Source organism: Tenrec ecaudatus, chromosome 5, assembly GCF_050624435.1.
Source record: "Tenrec ecaudatus isolate mTenEca1 chromosome 5, mTenEca1.hap1, whole genome shotgun sequence".
Taxonomy (NCBI): Eukaryota; Metazoa; Chordata; class Mammalia; order Afrosoricida; family Tenrecidae; genus Tenrec; species Tenrec ecaudatus.
Genome location: NC_134534.1, coordinates 69,364,431 through 69,382,381, shown reverse-complemented (window position 1 = coordinate 69,382,381; position 17,951 = coordinate 69,364,431). Strand labels below are relative to the sequence as shown.

General features: G+C 41.9%; 1 protein-coding gene and 1 non-coding gene across 5 annotated transcripts in view; one reads left to right on the top strand and one right to left on the bottom strand.

Annotated features, from left to right (window-relative positions):
* The window catches only part of SULF1 (sulfatase 1), a 186,887-nt gene that overhangs the window by 12,866 nt on the left and 156,070 nt on the right, over positions 1 to 17,951 (top strand). The window lies entirely within an intron of this gene.
* LOC142449514 (U6 spliceosomal RNA) lies at positions 3,696 to 3,798 on the bottom strand. Its single transcript, XR_012784669.1, has one exon. It is a non-coding gene; the product is annotated as a U6 spliceosomal RNA (small nuclear RNA).

Below are 17,951 nucleotides of genomic sequence, written 5' to 3'. Positions count from 1 at the left end.
TGTATGTGGGTTTCCTGTATATATTTCTGTTGTATGTGCTGAGGAGTATATAAAATAAGTGTAAGACAGCATCCTTGCCCTGAAGGAATATGGTATCTACTTTGGCTAAGAAGCAAGACATACATACAAAGATTAAATGAGATCATAAATACAAGATCCTTAACAAAGATTCTGGGACATAGTAGACACACAACTGTATTTCAATGCCAAGATGGAGAAGAGCCCAACTTTGGCTAAAACTTGCAGTTAAACCAGAGAATGTAATTTTCAAATAAATATGGCATTTTTTATTCAGAGGGTTTTCATACACATAGTTTGGGAAAACAATGAAGGGATGCCCCAAGAGGAGGGAAAGGAAGAAAGAAATCATGAAGGAGAGAGGCGTGACAGAAGGAAAGAAGAGTGGCAAAGAAGGGAATGGAGAAGAGGGAGGGGATAGTCTGTGCTCTGGGAGCATATTCTCTGTGCCCTCCCATAGTGTGTCCACTCATAGCTAAAACAGGCCAAATTTTATAGCTAAACACATGGAATGTTCAGGTGCAGTGATTTTCAGGTGTTTGTTAAAAGAGAGAAAAGACATTTTTGGGAAAAGAATGAAAACTCTAAAAACGGTGTTTATTATCATTGGGGACAGTGAGAATGAAAAAGGAAGAAAGGACACTGTGAAAAAATTAACAAAACTTGCCAATCGGTCAATTAGAGGGTGAGAGAAACTGTCAGTATCGAGCTCATCTATTATCAAAGGAAAGAGAGAATGCTGAACATGGAATTTCATTTTGTCGTTGTTATGTGCTGCCAAGTCAGCTCTGACCCATAACAACCTTAGAACAAAATGCTGCCTGGTTCTGTGCCGTCCGATTTGGCAACGTCATGCATTTCCAAAGAGAAGGTAGTCTCTATAGAACATGTGCATCGGTTCCTGGTCAATTAATAGACTGGATTTCTGATAACTTTTCCATGCAAACATGGGAAATCTTTCTCTCTGTGTGTATATATATAATGTACATATAGACAAATATTATTTTATGAACATTGATGGACATTAGAATATATACTGTATATACTCGTGTATAAGCCAAGGTTTTCAGCACATTTTTAATGCAATTTTTGTGGTAAAATTAGGTACTGTGAGAAACAGAAGGATTTCTCCCAAGCTGTCTCCCCCAAATATATGCCAAACTTAGCTACTTGCAAATTACTATACACTTGGAGGTCATCAGGAGTAGATCAGGGGTCATTCTCCCTAAGATCTATCAGCCATCTAGAGCAAGTAGACACCACTGTTTATCCCATAACAAGTAGGGTCCACTCCCTTCTGATAAGGATAGTAGTTGTCTGTTTCCTTGTAGGAGACCCCAGAGAGGTCAAACCCGTCCAAGGGTGACCAAGGTTAGGCTGCCATCCTAAATCTAGGGTCTGCTCTTCTTGTCACATGTATACCCCCAATCCCTCCTCTTCCGATTACATGTATTTCCCTAGGCCACCCCCTCCCATTACTGTATTACCTATAGCACAACCCCTCCTGTGACATATGTCTTCACCTATAATTAGGGGGCTTGCATGTCCCCAAAGAAGATAAAGCCTGGGCCAGCATTAAAGATTCTCTCTCTCCCTCCACATGGACCACCAAGCGGGGCTGAGGTGAGCATGCTACCATGACTTGTGTCTGACTCTATTTATTTCAATATTTCTCTTCTATCTCTCATGCTCTCTATAATTGTACTATGATCTTTACTTATTATCGCTGTATAATTGTGCCTACTGGACCCGTCCTGATGTGTTAGGGGCTGGCTTCCCCTGACAAGGTACCTCAGCTGATATTCGGGTTGGCTTATACTGGAGTATATACGGTCATCATACTTTATAAGATATATTCTTCCTCGGACAAAAATGATACATTCTCACATTAGGAGACAACTGTTGGCCAAATAACAGTAACAGTGTTTTCAAACCACCAGTCAGTCAGTCCACAGGAGAACTCGGAGGCTGTCTGCTCCCATGATGAAGATTTGCAGTCTTGAGCACCCTATTGAGGGTTGCTATGTATCCAACCAACTAGAGGACGGACAATGGCTCTTCTTTTGTTGCTTTCAATAAGAGATCCACTCTTTTGTCATATGCTTTTACTATACTCGTGTATAGTTGTCAGGAAATGATATTTTTATTAGAAGTAGAAGATTGCACTTGCATTTAAAGTTCTTGAGTTGAGAGCTGCCTGATGGAAAGAATTCACTCATATTTTAAAGATTAGCTACTGCTAAAGTGTTCTGTTAGAAGACATTAGCACTGACTGGTGGAGACGTTCTTCAAGAGATGTGGGTTCTGTTCAAGTTTGTTATGAAGACTGGCTTATTTCTATATTTCCCAATTGAATTTTCTACATGTTCCCTGGTTTGAGGGTGAGAAATGCCCGCCTAAGGGCCAGCATGTGTACGCTAGTTCTCAGCCAGAGTCTGATTGGCAAGAGTACGCTTATATTTGGAAGCCATTAATGGCTCACGATTCAACTGGTAATTCTTGAGAGATCTGATGCAATGAATCAAGGAGAAAAGGTAAAGCGGCATATGGTGAGTTACCCATTGGGCTGCTAACCACAAGGTCAGCAGTTTGAAACCCCCAGTCCTTCTGAGGGAGAAAAATGAGGCTTTCTACTTCCATAAAGATTTGCAGTTTCAGAAACCCACAAAGGTAGTTTGACTCTGTCCTATATGGTTACTATGAGTTGGAATCGACTAGATGGCAGTAAGTCTGAGAGTTTGATCATTAAAAGTCATCTGTAGCAAGCACAAAAGTTTGGCGCTTAACTGACAAACATAACATGAGGCCCATTCATCCGATGTCCACGTAGACCAACGGTTCATGTCTTCATGTGGAGTTTAGGCCATAGAGGATGAGTTTCTATTTCCAAACTTCCTAATTTATGATTACCTTAATTCAGACTTTAATTTAGGAATTTACATATTTGGTTTCTATATCTACCTTATGGGCACTCAAACCCCAAACTCAACTGCCATCTGACACATAGCAACCCTGTAGAGGGTTTCCAAAGCCATAAATCCTTACAGGAGCCTCATCTTTCTCCCATAGAGCAGCTGATGGGTTTGAACTTCTGACCTTGAGGTTAGCAACACATGCCCTGCTATGCCCCCCAGAACTCCTGATAGGTACAAAAAACAAAACCCAAATCAAATTCATTGCCTCCCAGTCAGTGCCTCTTTATGGGAATAGAAAGCCCTGTCTTTCTCCTGAACAAAGGCTGGCAATTTCAAACTGCTGACCTTGTGGTTAGCAGCCCAATCAGAACCATTATGCCTGCAGGGCTCCTGATAACTATCGGTATCCTCTCCCTCAATTGGAAAAGCATGGCCCTTGTAAGAACCATGAGGCCAAGTAGAAAAGAACATTATCCATGCAACCAAAGCATGTTGTCTCACACAGATTCCCATTGGTGACCAGAGGCGAAAAGAAAAGGAAAGAAAACAAGGGGAAATAAGCTGTTTGGAAACACTTCCCATCCAGCAATTGGTATTTATTCTCATTAACCTTTTTGCTCCCCAAATAACTGTCCATTGATCATTCACAGTCAACTCCTAACATTGTCTAAGAGTAGAATTGAAGGTGTTCCTACAATTTCTTCTGCCATTGCCACAACCCCTTTGGAAGTGTAGACTGTCTCGTTTGCTTTTGTTTGTTTTCTAAATATGGAATGCTTCACGAATTTGCATGTCAGCCTCGCACAGGGACCATGCGAATCTTCTCTGCGTCATCCCAATTTTAATAGATGTGCCGTCGAAGCAAGTGCATGTCTTGTTTGCCTTTGGTAGATCATATTTTATGCTGGGCAAATAATAAACTAAGATGTATGTTTTACACACCATTTCCTTGATAACTTTTCTAGGATTAAAAAGGTATGACTTAATTAAGCACACATGACTAGCAATGACAACATTTGCTAACTAATGGCAGTAATGTTACAACTGAGAGAGCAGATGGCTCAGTGGGATTCGGGGGGACTGGGGCAGAGTATGGACCCCTGGATTCAAGACACTGGCCTGTCAAAACTAAGTGGGACTCACTTTCTGGAGAACAATAACACCACCTTGACTTTGTTTTCCTTTCCCCCATGTAGACTCTCAGTATGCATCTCCTCTACTGACAAACCCTGCTCAGCCGAGACAGACAAAGTGTTCTCCTTGCAACTGAAAACGATGAGACACAGGGCTTGCTCTAATCCTCTTCTGCCTCCCCTCAAGTCTCTACATTGTGGTCTATACTTTGTCTTTCTTTCCCCATTCATCTTGCACACACACCATTGTTTAACTAGTCTTTAGCAAGGGTGTCACACCATCAAGTCATGTCACTGTTCCAGAACTTGTTCCCAACAGCATCCAATCTAAGTATATTACCTTCTAAAGGCCTCCATCGTCTTTCCCCCACTGTAACCACCTTACTTCTCCACTACACTCCCTGCACCTTATTAAAGTCTCCTGAGTTACATCCCCTCCTTCTGCCACCAAGCATTTGTTCATACTGCTTTCCAGCTGGGGCTGCCATCCCATCACAGTCCTGCATGTTCAAATTCTGCCCATCCTGGGAGAGAAAGCCACATGTCTCGTTACCTAGCTATCACCATGGAGCGCTCTTTTCTTGCTTGTTCAAGTCATCAGTAATTTACTTCTCATAGGTGGTCCCTGAGCACTTCCTGACTTCTCAAATAAGTTTTAGCTCTTAATTAAGTACAGTTTTGCATTTATTACATGTTCATAGATTTTCCATATTGCTTCCTCTCTCCTTTCTGATTAGACGTTTTCACCCAGAAGCTGAGCTTTGAATCTCTGTAGCCATCAAGCGTAGCTTCAAGAAGGTATATCCAGCATGGTCTATGTCTTCACAACACAGTCCCCATTAGAATGGTCATGGAAAACTGAGAAGGGAAAATGACATTTTAATCTTTGAAAACGTGTAGGAAACTAATCAACTACACATCTACAGCTATTGTTTAGGCCATGTGAAAGGCACTATCTCATCTACCAGTTCTGTAGCTCAAAAAATATAGTATATTATTTTTCTTTTGCCCACCTCACTTTTCAGGGCTGCATTTGCACCAGTTGGATTCTGTCCAGTTTCAGATTCAAAGAGACAACAGGTCAGCTAGAATTCCCGTTTTCACTTGATTAGATGTGAAATTGTGTAGCTGAGTGTCACTCATATGCCAATTATACAGGAGCCTATGTTACCAACTAATTTATCTTGAGCGTTCAACTAAGCAACTTGCGACAGTTCTGTTTTTAAGGACCTGTAGAATTGTGGATAGGCCAGAATTTTGGGGACTGTGCCAGATATTGCAGAACTGCTTAATTCTAATGAATATATTGAATACATGAATATCAGGATCTATTGCACAGCATACAACAAAAACAAACTGTATTTTTTTTTTAACAATTTATTGGGGCTGATACAATTCTTTTCACAGTTCATACATATACATACATCAATTGTATAAAGCACATCTGTACAGTCTTTGCCCTAATCATTTTTTTCTCTTTTCTTCTTTTACATTTTATTAGGGACTCAAACAACTCTTACCACAATCCATACATATACATACATCAATTGTATAAAGCACATCCATACATTCCCTGCCCCAATCATTCTCAAGGCATTTGCTCTCCACTTAAGTCCCTTGCATCAGGTCCTCTTTTTTTTCCCCCCTCCCTCCCCATTCCCCCCTCCCTCATATGCCCTTGGTAATTTATACATCGTTATTTTGTCTTATCTTGCCCTATCCGGAGTCTCCCTTCCCCCCTTCTCTGCTGTCCCTCTCCCAGGGAAGAGGTCACATGTGGATCCTTGTAATCAGTTCCCCCTTTCCAACCCACTCACCCTCCACTCTCCCAGCATCATCCCTCACACCCTTGGTCCTGAAGGTATCATCCACCCTGGATTCCCTGTACCTCCAACCCTCATATGTACCAGTGTACAGCCTCTGTCCTATCCAGCCCTGCAAGGTAGAATTCGGATCATGGTAGTTGGGGGGAGGAAGCATCCAGGATCTGGGGGAAAGCTGTGTTCTTCATCGATACTACCTCACACCCTAATTAACCCATCTCCTCTTCTAAACCCCTCTATGAGGGGATCTCCATTGGCCGACACTTGGGCCTTGGGTCTCCACTCTGCACTTCCCCCTTCATTTAATATGATATATATATACATATATACACATACATATATACATATACACATATATACACATACATACACACACTTATATCTTTTTTATTTTGCATGATGCCTTATACCTGGTCCCTTGGGCACCTCGTGATCGCACTGGCCGGTGTGCTTCTTCCATGTGGGCTTATTTGCTTCTGAGCTAGATGGCCCCTTGTTCACCTTCAAGCCTTTAAGACCCCAGACACTATCTCTTTTGATAGCCGGGCACCATCAGCTTTCTTCACCACATTTGCTTATGCACCCATTTGTCTTCAGCGATCCTATCATGGAGGTGTGCAGTCAATGATATGATTTTTTGTTCTTTGATGCCTGGTAACTGATCCCTTTGGGACCACTCGATCACACAGGCTGGTGTGTTCTTCCATGTGGACTTTGTTGCTTCTGAGCTAGATGGCCGCTTGTTTATCTTCAAGCCTTTAAGACCCCAGTCACTATCTCTTTTGATAGCCGGGCACCATCAGCTTTCTTCACCACATTTACTTGTTCACCCACTTTGGCTCCAGCCGTTGTGTCGGGAAAAACAAACTGTATTTGCTATATATTTTTTCCTTTTTGATAAGAGGATTTGATGATAAAAAAAATTACTTGTAGGATCATTAACAAATGAGGTGAGAGGTTTCTTTTAGAAGCCCGAGGAAATTATGTCCATCTGCCCTGACTTCAAGATCTAATTGGTAGTTACTTTCTTAAATCAATTAGGATTTGGTGAGTTCTTCCAGGAGGGGTATATAAGATAGCATGGAAGCACAGACTCTTAGAAGTAGACCAGCTAGGCAAAATCACTCATGTTACATCTAAGGAACCAGGCCTGGGAATGCTGAAAGACCTGCCTAAAACCACAAAATCATTCTTGATGAAGAGAGTTCTACAGCACAGGCTCTATGGGAAAGGTAAGTCTGTAAAATTCTGTCCTGGGGCCCAAAATTGACTGTGGGACCTATGGAGGACTTGAAGGTATCAGTCCAGCTGGTTGTTGACCATGGCCTTATAGTTGAGTGCTACAGTGAATAATCAAGTGCTCTAGAGAAGGATTGCCATTGGAACGAAGACAGGAGAAAGCGCTGTACTTGCCAGATGTATTGCTTGTGAAAAAAAATCCATTGCAACAGAAATAAATAAGGACATTTATGGATGATCTGAAAGCATAAATTTCTTCATAATAGAAAACCTTTTCACGGCAAAGGCATTTTGGTAACCTCCGTGAAGAAAAAATACTACCCAATGATGGTGACAATAACAGCCACCACTCTTTCAAAACCTTTTCACTTCACAAAGGAGGTGGGCAGAACAAGCGGGGGCGGGGGTGGAATTGATGAAAATGTTTAATACAATCTTTAATAATAAATGTCTAAACTGTTGAATACAAAATTGATGTGTGGAGCTGGATAGCCCTATCTAATTCACAACAAAATAACCATATATATTAAATCTCACTTCAGTTATCTCATTGAACTTCCAATTGTAGGTAGGCTAAGCAGCCGATAACCCACTGGAAAACTCCATGTGCGAGAAGACAAGCTATTTTGCCTGATTCTAAATATACCCCACAGCCAGTGAGCAGAGAATCATACCTCCTGATTCCTACTTGATCACGCTATGCTGCAAGTGATTTGAAATATATCTTATTCTTCACTCTTACACATTCTGGATTGGAATATTTCAGCTACCTTTGGTAATGTCACCTCATGGAGAAAGAAATCTTTCAAATGCTTCTTAAGTTACTGGAATTTCCCCAGGAGAATTGTAAGAGCGATAGTCTTAATAGTGTAATAAATTACTAGAGTGGATATGCAGTTTCACATATATATGTGATTTATGGTTTAAACAGATTTATTTGTAAAGAAAGTAAAATTAATGAATGTTGGATTATAAATATTTTCCATAGTCATTAACTCATTTTTCATTTTGAACTTGAAGGAATAGAAATTTGATAATTCAAAATAAAATATTACTTTAGGATACTTAAGTATAGTTTTGATATTTCAAAAAATCTTTATTTTTAAAATTTGATCTAGAGTTCCTTCTTTTAAAAGCACTTAAAGTCTTTATGATTTTTTCAGAAATATTAAGGATTATGGCAGAGGGAAAATACCACTCGGATTCATATTTTTAGATCATTGGTCATATTTTAATCCACTGGGAAACATAATTGAAAGTCTGGTTAGAATTATAAAGAAATTAGGCTTAACAGTTTTACAATTCCTGACGAAAAGAAAAATTCCATTAGGAATGTGAAGATAATGTGTCAAAATACTGATCTATTTTTTTAATTGTGAAGTCTTATAGTAAATGCTGGAAAAAGATCCTATCTTAAAAAGCTATTAATGTTAATATTGTCCATAAAAATTCTGTGAATTTCTATTGTCAATAATGAAAATAAAGGGTGTCATTTTCACTACTCCAAGGAGGGACGGGAAGAAAGCAAGCTGGACACTTAACGCACGCTCTACAAATCTCTTGTTCTGCATGGAGCAGAGACTGCCCTTTCACTTCTATGACCTTTTCTCACACAGCCTCATCATCTCCATCAAAAAGACCACCTACAGTGGAGGAAATCTTACAGAGCAAATACCACTGGGAAAGTATGATGGATAGCAGTGAGAAACATCTCTTTTCTCTCACCACTGGAATGCTCACATTGATTCTTAGTTTGCTTCCAATGCATCTGGACCATGGTCTTTCTTAGTTTGTTTGATACTAAGATACGCAAGGCACCTGAAATTCTATGGTATTTCACACTGTTATGCAGTCCTCATCCTTTAAGTTTCAAAGTGTTTTTAAACATTTGATTTTGACAACCCACACAGGGCCATCATGAGCCAAAATGAGCTAGCACAGTTAAAAACTCAAAGGTTGGTAGCACAAACACACTTGGGGGCACCATGGAAGAGAAGCCTGCCAATCCAATTCCAAACGGTCACCACTATGAGAAAAAAAAAAAACCCTTGTAGCAAAGTGCCACTCTGACACCTGTGGGGCTGCTTGAGTTGAAATCAACTCTTAAGGGAACTAGTTGCTTCTTTGGTCTCCAAAGGAGCAAGTCACACAGTAAGTTTCTCGCACATTGTCAAGGATAAAGAAACAGAGACACATCTCTTAGGTAATGAACATTTGAGACCTTAGAGGTAAAAGTTGTGGTGGGCACAACTTGCTCTCATGGAGTTCAAGAGGAATTTTTTTAAGTGTCCAGTAAAATGGTGTTTTTAGTATGTATATTCACAGAGTTGGGCAGCCATAATCAATTTGAGAACATTTTTATCACCCCCAAAGAAGCCTCGTGCTCATTAGCAGCCATTCTCCATTTCCCCCATCTCTTTGTTAGTGTTTGTGCCGGGTGCCTTCCCGTCAATTTCAACTCCTAGCAAGTCCACGCGGTGGACTAGAGCAGTCCACGCTGCTTCCTTAGCGAGACGGTTTCCGAGCAAACATCACAGGATTTTCTTCCTGAGAGCAGGTAGATGGGCTCAAACCATCCGTCTTTGGATTCGCAGGCACGCACTTAATCATCGGAGCTCCATGGCTCCTTCCTTAGCTAGTGACCAATGTTTACTTTCATTCTCCATAGACTTGCCTATTCTGGACAGTTATATCCATGCGATCACACGCGCTGTGCTTTGGATGCGTCCTGGCTTCTTCCACTTACCATCGTGTTTCAGAGTTCTAGAGCCTGTCTGGATGTGGCATTTAGTTGGGATGTAAGAGTTCATTGTATTGCTTTCCCACACTTTACCCATTCGGCAGCTTATGAACATCTGCATGATTTCCACCTCGCAGCTCTTGTGAATTGTGCTGCTAGGGAGATTGGTGTATTTTTTTCTGTGTGGACAGATAGTTTCATTTTCCTCGGGTAGATACCTGGAAGTGAATTCCACGCTCATGTGGTACCGCCACGGGTAACTTGGTGAGGAAAGGCCACGTTGTTTTCCGAAGTGACTGTGCCGTTTCCATCCCATCAGCCGTGGTTGGCTTTTTCATCGCAGCTGCCCGGATGGCACTGGCAGGGAGCGCCCGACTGCATGTTCAGTACAAGCTCAGAGGCGCAAAACTGCCAGCTGTTCCCCAGGAGAAAAATGAGGCTGTGCTTTTAACTGCAAGGTCAGAAGTTTGAAGCCACCAGCCACTCTGCCGAACCAACACAGGGTTTTCTAATCCTACCAAGCGTTCCAGTCTTGGAAACTCACAGGGGCAGTTCCACCCTGCCCTGTGGGGTTGCTATGCGTTAGCTCAACGGTGGTGAGTTAGGGTTTGGGTTTATCCCCACAAAGATGTATAGCCTCAGAAACTCTACAATTGCTATGGTTGGAATCAATTCAATGGCGGTAGATTTGGTTTGGATCTGGGCTTACTGGGTTGTAAAGTGGTATCTCATGGTTTAGATTTACCTTTCCTTGACACTTCATGGTGGGTTGAGCAATTTTTCTTGTGCTTAGTCTTCTTTCTTGTGCCATTAAGCTTTCTTGTTTGGAATATCTTTTGTCTATTCAAGCTCTTGGCCTGTTTTTTCAATTGAGTTGCCTGTCTCTGTCCTCTTGGGTTATAAGAGTTGTGTGTATTCTAGATATAATTCATAAAAGATAGGACTTGCAAAGAATCTTCTCCCATTTTGTATGTTATCTTTCCACTTTCTTGACAATATCTTCTGAAGTTACAGAGTTTGGAATTTTGATAGACTCCAGTTTAGCTAAATGTTCTTTGTTCTTGCTTGTGCTTTTGGTGTTAGAGGTAAGAAACTGTTATAATCAAAAGTCACAAAAAGTTTTAAACTTTTGTTTTCTTCTAGGAATGTTGCCTTTTACTTTCACGTCTCTGGTTTACTTTTACCTTAGGTAGATGATGTGAGGGATTGGTCCGGTCTGACTTTATTTTTTGTATGTGGGCATCCTGTGCCCCAGCACCATTTGCAGGAAAAATAAAATGAAATGAAAACCCAGGTTTTCTGTCTTAGTTTTCTATGTTTCCTCAAAAGCTCTAACCAATTTCTGTATTCTCTAAAAGCATTTTCCACTTTAAGTATTTTATAAACCACAATCACACCTTTTGCCCCTCAGCCATCAATAGTCAGTACCACTGCCCAGAGAAAGCTCATAATTATGTTTTATAGCACACTACATTTACTAATTGTATTTTGTTTGATTCTCGTAACTCTTTAGATGAAGTAGATAGAACAGGCACTATGAAAGCTATGGAACAAATTGAGAATCAAGCTGCTGAGTTAATTTTCCCATTAACATTCTTAGCTAAATGGCAGTGTAGACAGAAAGCTAAGTCTTAACATTCTAAAACCATTGCTCATTTTGGTATGTCCACTTGGCTTTTCAATACCTTTTCATATGCTTAGTAACCAGACCTAAAACTTTTAGGGCGGATGTTGTACTTGGCAATAGAATAAGAATATTCCCTTAAAGGATAAAACAAACTCACTGAGAACGATGCCTAGCTTTGACTTGCTACCATATATAAAAATAACAGCTAACCTTTATGCAAGACCAATCAACCAGGCATAAGTAAGGGCTTTATGTGCATTATCTAATCCGATCTTTTCAACACCCCTATGACACAAAACACTATGGTTCCTATTTTGTAAACAATGAAATAGATTCTGACGGCTTGATTAACTTGACCAGTATTACAGACCTGTAGGGGCCCTGGAAGTGCAGTGGTTAAGGGTTGGGCTGCTAATCACAAGGTCAGCAGTTCGAAACCACCAGCCACTCCACTGGAGAAATAGGAGGCTTTCTACTCTTGTGAAAAAGAGTTGCTGTCTCAGAAACCCACAGGGGCAGTTCTAGTCTGTGCCTAGGTTCACTATGAGGCAGAATTGACTCAGTGACACTGAGTTTGCCCTTTTTTGTTGCTGTAAGTGGCTATGGAACATGGACCTGGGCAATCTAGCTCCAAACCATCACCAAAACCTAACTGTGCATTTCTTAGACTGTAAAACTTCACGTGAGCAGAAAGCCTCATCTTTTTTTTTTCCTGTGGAGCGATTGGTGGTTTCGAATGCTGACCTTGTAGCTAGCAACTTGTAACCCACAATACCACCCGGGCACTTTGCTGCTGTTCTAGCTGCCTTTGAGTCAATTCACCATTCATGGCAACCCCATGAGTACAGAGAATTTCCCCATAAAGTTTTCAGTCTGTTCCTTCCAGAGGCAAATCTCCAATCCTGTTTGCTTAGGGCCTCTGAGCATGTTTGATTTGCTAACCTTTTGGTTAGTAGTCTCATGCTCAATCCTTTGCACCACTCAGGGACTCCCTTTATACTATTAACTAAGTAGTTCTTATTCCACATCTTCCCCCCCCCCCACTCCCCTAAGCTCTGTTGTTATTTCAGCCAATTGTTCTATATAGTCAATATTTTTAATAAATTCTGCAATTGGGAGAATTCTTCCTAGGAACAAAAATTAGTATGGAAAATCATGTGCATACAAGCTAACACTTGAAAGCAGTTCAATAAAGTTGAGTCTGACTCACAGGGACACTATATAGGGTTTCCAAGACAGAGTCTGCAAGGGCAGATAGCCAACCCATGCCATCAGAGATCCTTTGTCAGTAGGTACTACAACTTATTTATATTAACAGTCACCGCTGGCAGCATAAAGCATTTGATGAATGTGTTGTTAAGTGAGGGATTGATGTTTGGAGTTCTCTATTTTAAAACTTTTAGGATATCATGAAGCCTAAATACTAAGTTGGCTCCATTTCCCAAACTTCAGTTTTACAGCAATGCCTAATTTCAAAGCTATAAAAACAAATGAAGAAAGAAAGAAATCACATTTTTAATCGATTCTAAGATAGTCCTTGGAAAGGTGGGACTGCTCGGTGGATAACCAGGGATGTGGCCTTAGACTTTCTGCGTCACATCTTTTGTCTGGGGTTCATGATGTTCCCCTTAACCTCTTAGGATAGAAAAAGCTGACCACTCTTGGTACCAGGCCCCAAATAGAAGCACCTTCAGGACCCACCGCCATTTTTATAAGGTGCCCTCCCTGCTGCCTGAGCCAACCAAGGAGTAGAATTCATCCAGTAACTCTAAGGAGCCTGTAAGGAGTGAACGTCTGGGAAATTCAAAGGGGAGTTCAACTGTGTTCTTTGGGGTCACTGATTCAGAATTGAGTCGAAACAGGAAGTTGGCTGGTGGGTCTTTTACTCCCTCTCTCAGCCACATCTTTTGAGATGTCTTCCTCTTCTAACATTTCCCGTTGGGATCATTTGTGTACGCACTGCCATTGAGTGAATCCAACTCCTGGTGACCCTATAGGACAGGGCACAACTGCCCCTGTGGGTTTCTGAGTCTATAACATTTTATGGGAGTAGAAAGCCTTGTCTTTCCACCGTCGAGCAGTTGGAGTGATTTCAAACTGCTGACCTTGAGGAATGGCCCTCAATGAGATAATGTGCTCAGGGCACTGCATTGCCCACCTCCTTTCCCTCTGAGCGGCAGGCTACCTTTGTCTCCCTGTCCGTCCCAGCAGCACACCTCGACACCTTAAGTGCACAGCTTAACTCCACTGCAACAGAAGGCAATTTCAGAGTGAAAGCTGCGTTCGTGGAAGTCAGTTGCACACTGGCTCTCATGTTACACCGCTTGGCACCGGTTGAAAGCACTGAAGCCATTCCTTTCAGGCGCGCCCCATTATCACTCCTTTCGCAGACCGCAGCCCTTCCCTCCGGCTCTGGCCCTTACCCTCTGGCCTTCTTCTTCTGATCCCCCTTCCAGCCCCACATGTGGGTCCCTGCAAATTCTGCAGAACTGGGTTTTTGCCTGCCTGCATCTCGGACCCATCTTTTGTCAGCGTCTCTACGAGACTGGCGCTTCTGTAGACCGCTTGTGTCGTGGGTTCTGTGCCCCAGCCCTCCTGCTCTTGACCTTCTCAGCCCGGACTGTGTCCCATGCTCCTCCCAGCACCTCCTCTCAGACATACAAGGGCTTCCCAAAAGCTTGTGGGGGGAAATACCACTATCTTTTTCTTCCGGTTTCCCACAAACTTTTGGAAGACCACCTTCTTACGGTTTTGCGTTTATAATTTGTTCCCACACCTGCCTGTTTATAAAAGAACAGGAGGTGACAAAATGGACACAGCTCATAAGAATCTCTTGGATGATGTTCCCCACGTGTCTCAATCTGGTTTTCTACCTAAAGGCCTGCTGGGGTTTCTCATCCCATCTCCAACGCTTTCCGTTGGTTCGATCTCTCTCAGTGACTTTTCACTCCGGGGGATAAAGTCACAAAAATAATGACTCAGGTTATTATTTGTAATTATTAATTACCTTTATTTTGGAGATATATTTATTGCTTTCCGTATGTACCATTTAAATATTTATATTTAAATATAGAAGCCAAGGAAATGGTTGTAAGGGCCATTGCACTGAGAAAGGAGTACATTTCTGGCTCAGTCAGGCCAGGATGTGAACACTAAGAGATTTCCAACGAAAGGCCAAACTGAGTGATCCTAAGCAGATGCCTCGCCCGTAAGATCCCTAAGGGCCGAATGGTGTACTAGATGGAGTGCTAATGGGAAAGCTCGGTGGTTCAAACCCACCAGCCTCTGAAAGTCACGGGGCTGTTCCACCCAGTCCGAGAGGGTTATGTGAGTCAGAATCGGCTCAGTGGCAGGGAGTGTGAGTGAACCCGTGCCATGGCAAACAGACAGTTTCCTGTACAGTTACTATGACTGCTTTAGGTGCTATTGGCTCAGATTTTGACTCCTGGAGACCGTAGGTTGTACAAAGTCAAACTCCTCCACAGAGCATCCTCGGCTGTCATCCTTACAGAAGCAAATGGCCAGGTTTTTCTCCTTTGGAGTCGCCAGATAGGTTATGCTGTTAACAGCCAAACACGTAACCACTGAGCCACCCAGATCAAACCGAAATGAATCTGTCCTTGAGTTGATTCCAACTCATACAAACCCACGGAACAAACTCAAAGCACTCGTAAGGGACCGAGGAGACCTGGCCCTGGGGTCCCCAGGCAGAAGGTCTTGAAGGGACAGCAAGCTTCATCTTTCTCCCGCGGAGATGTGGTGGGTTCGCGCTGCTGGCATGCAGCCACGACCCATCCAGGGCTGCTTTCGCTGAACTGCAGCGCCCCTGCATGGGGTTCCTAGGATTGGAAATCTTTACAGGAGCAGATAATATCATTTTTCTCCTGAGGAGTGATCTTCGCCATTCTGATGCACAATTAAGAACCTACCACAGAAATGTACATACTCGTAGGGATACTATTTGGACGCAAATATCCAAATGCAAGTATTTTTAGGCTTTGGTTTGAATTCATCTTCTCTTGCCTTCATTTCTACAGAATCCAAGTTTGTCTCCACTGTAAAATCCAGTCACTAGTTACATGAGGGTAGCTTACAGTTTTCTGCAACGTATACCATTTTCCCACCAAACGAATTGCATTTTCTATTCTGGTAAAATGTTTCTTCCCACAACGTATTAGGCTTTCAGTAATTAACTAATGAAGCTTTGCTGTGAAGCTGGTGATGATGGGGAAACGGAGATTCCAGTGAAATCCATAAATAACCTTCTAGAGTGGTGTGCAACACTATTTAGAATGGAACAACTTCCCCACTGAAGACACAGATGGGTCTATAACTGACGTGTTGAGTATTGCTAACGGGTTTATTTCTTAAACTTGGCCCGGAAACTTGTGCCTAATCCAGCCCTGAGGAGAACATTGGAAACATTTCCCAAAGGAAAGAATCATTGGTTATTATATTACAGTATCACAATGAATGGGCTGCTCATGGTTGGCATAAGCTATATTACTCTTGTTCTGAACACGCAAGGGACCCTTCATGGCACCATGGTTACCAGCTGGGCTGCCATCCACAAAGTGAGCAGTTCAAGAACCACTAGCTGCTCCACGGGAGAAAGACGGGGCTTCTTTACTTCCATAAAGAGTTACAGTCTTGAGGGGAGGGATGAGAGTCACAAACCCACAGGGGCAGTTGTTCCCTGTCTTATAGGGGCGCTATGAGTCATCCATTTGATGGTAGCGAGTTTGGATTTTGGAATAAGCAAAGCATTCCTGAGCGGTAGTGGTCTGGGGGTTGAATTCTTACCTGCCACGTGTGTAGGCGAGACAGGTGTTTGACTCCCAGCTAGTGCGCTCTTGCAGCCGCACCCTCATGTGTCCGGGGAGACTTGGGCTTCGCTGTCACGCGGAACAGGTTTCAGAGGAGTTTCTGGACTGAGACTGGCTTGGAAGAAAGCCATGGAAACCCAGTTTTCAAAAATCAGTTACCAACAATGTGATCTAGTGTGCAAGGGGTCACCATGGGCTCGGCTTGGCAGCAAACAACACGCTTGTATTGTTACTTGGAGTCTTGATTTCCCGTCTTTGCTTCTTACATTATTTACAAAAATTCTTCGTTATGGGAAGGAATTGATTAGATTGATTACATACATATCTTGTTCCCCCTCAAGATGTCCGATCACTTCTGGAAAGATCCTCTTCAAATCCTTCAAAACAGTTCCAAGCGATTTTAGCCAGTGGGAATTTGCAAACCATGATTAGGAAGCCACAAAGTGCCAGTTTATTCAGTTAATTTGCAGCAGCCTAAATAAATTTTCCTGACATATTATTTCCGTTCTAAGAACCTAGTACCTTTTAATCTTTGACAGGTTATTCCTTAGGCAAAGCGATCTCACATTTCTTATAGAGATGCCAGTCATTAAGAATATTAACACAAATTCCTTCTCTTTGAATAGAAGTGAGTTCTCATTTTAGCAATGTTGCTGCGTCAGCCTTTCCATTGTCAAGCACAACAAACGATGAGAAAATCAATTTACTCTTTAGAATTAGTCAAGTGAGGAATCCTTTGAAGGGGGAGTGGGGGGTAGAGTTCTCTGAATTCTATAATCACATAAAAGCGAGTACTGTATGTATGTATGTTGGCAAAATGTTGTGAAGTTTAATGAGGACTGGTTGTTAACGACAATGGGTTTTTGTTACTGTGGTTGTGGTCGCCAAAAGAGTTGTTTTTTTTTTGCCAAAAGCTCTTACAGGCAGAATTGAGCTCTGCCAAATAGGTTGGATGAGTAATGAGTTTAAGAGAACTATTCCTTTAAGCTGACCCAAGAATATGGTTTGATGTATGTATGTATGTGACATATACCTTAAGAAGACAGGAGAGGACTAGAGCACAGGCTCAGTGCTGAGATGGGTTGTGGACTTTGAGCATCTTTATTTAATTCATAAAGCATCTTTCATAAGGCAGAATGCAAATGGGCTTTTAATGATTAGTTCAATGGTTGGAGAATGCAGCATGTGTGACTTATGAAACAATTTACATTTTTACTTTGTAGCCTAAAAATAAGTGGAAGGAAATATTTCAATGGGTGGCCACACTCTTGGTCTCTGAGAGTTGGAACTGACTTGACAACACCTAACAATAACAACAACAATAAACAACATACCCTGGCAGTGATTTGCAAGCTCAGTTTCTTCACCCATAAAGAGCACTGTCTTCCAGCTTCCCATAAAGGGAAGATTAAAAGTTCAAGAATGACAAGTATTTAATATTTAGAAATGACTGCATAATGAAGCGCTTAGATCCTATAGACATGGCTTAGAGAAAAGAAGATTAATTTCAAGCCAAAGTCTAGTACAAACATGACCTTCCAATTGTAAATCTCATGAATAGGAAAAGAAATGACATCTATGGCTTTGTTTCTTGGTCTGAGAATTTGGAAATGTATTTAATGTTGGGGCA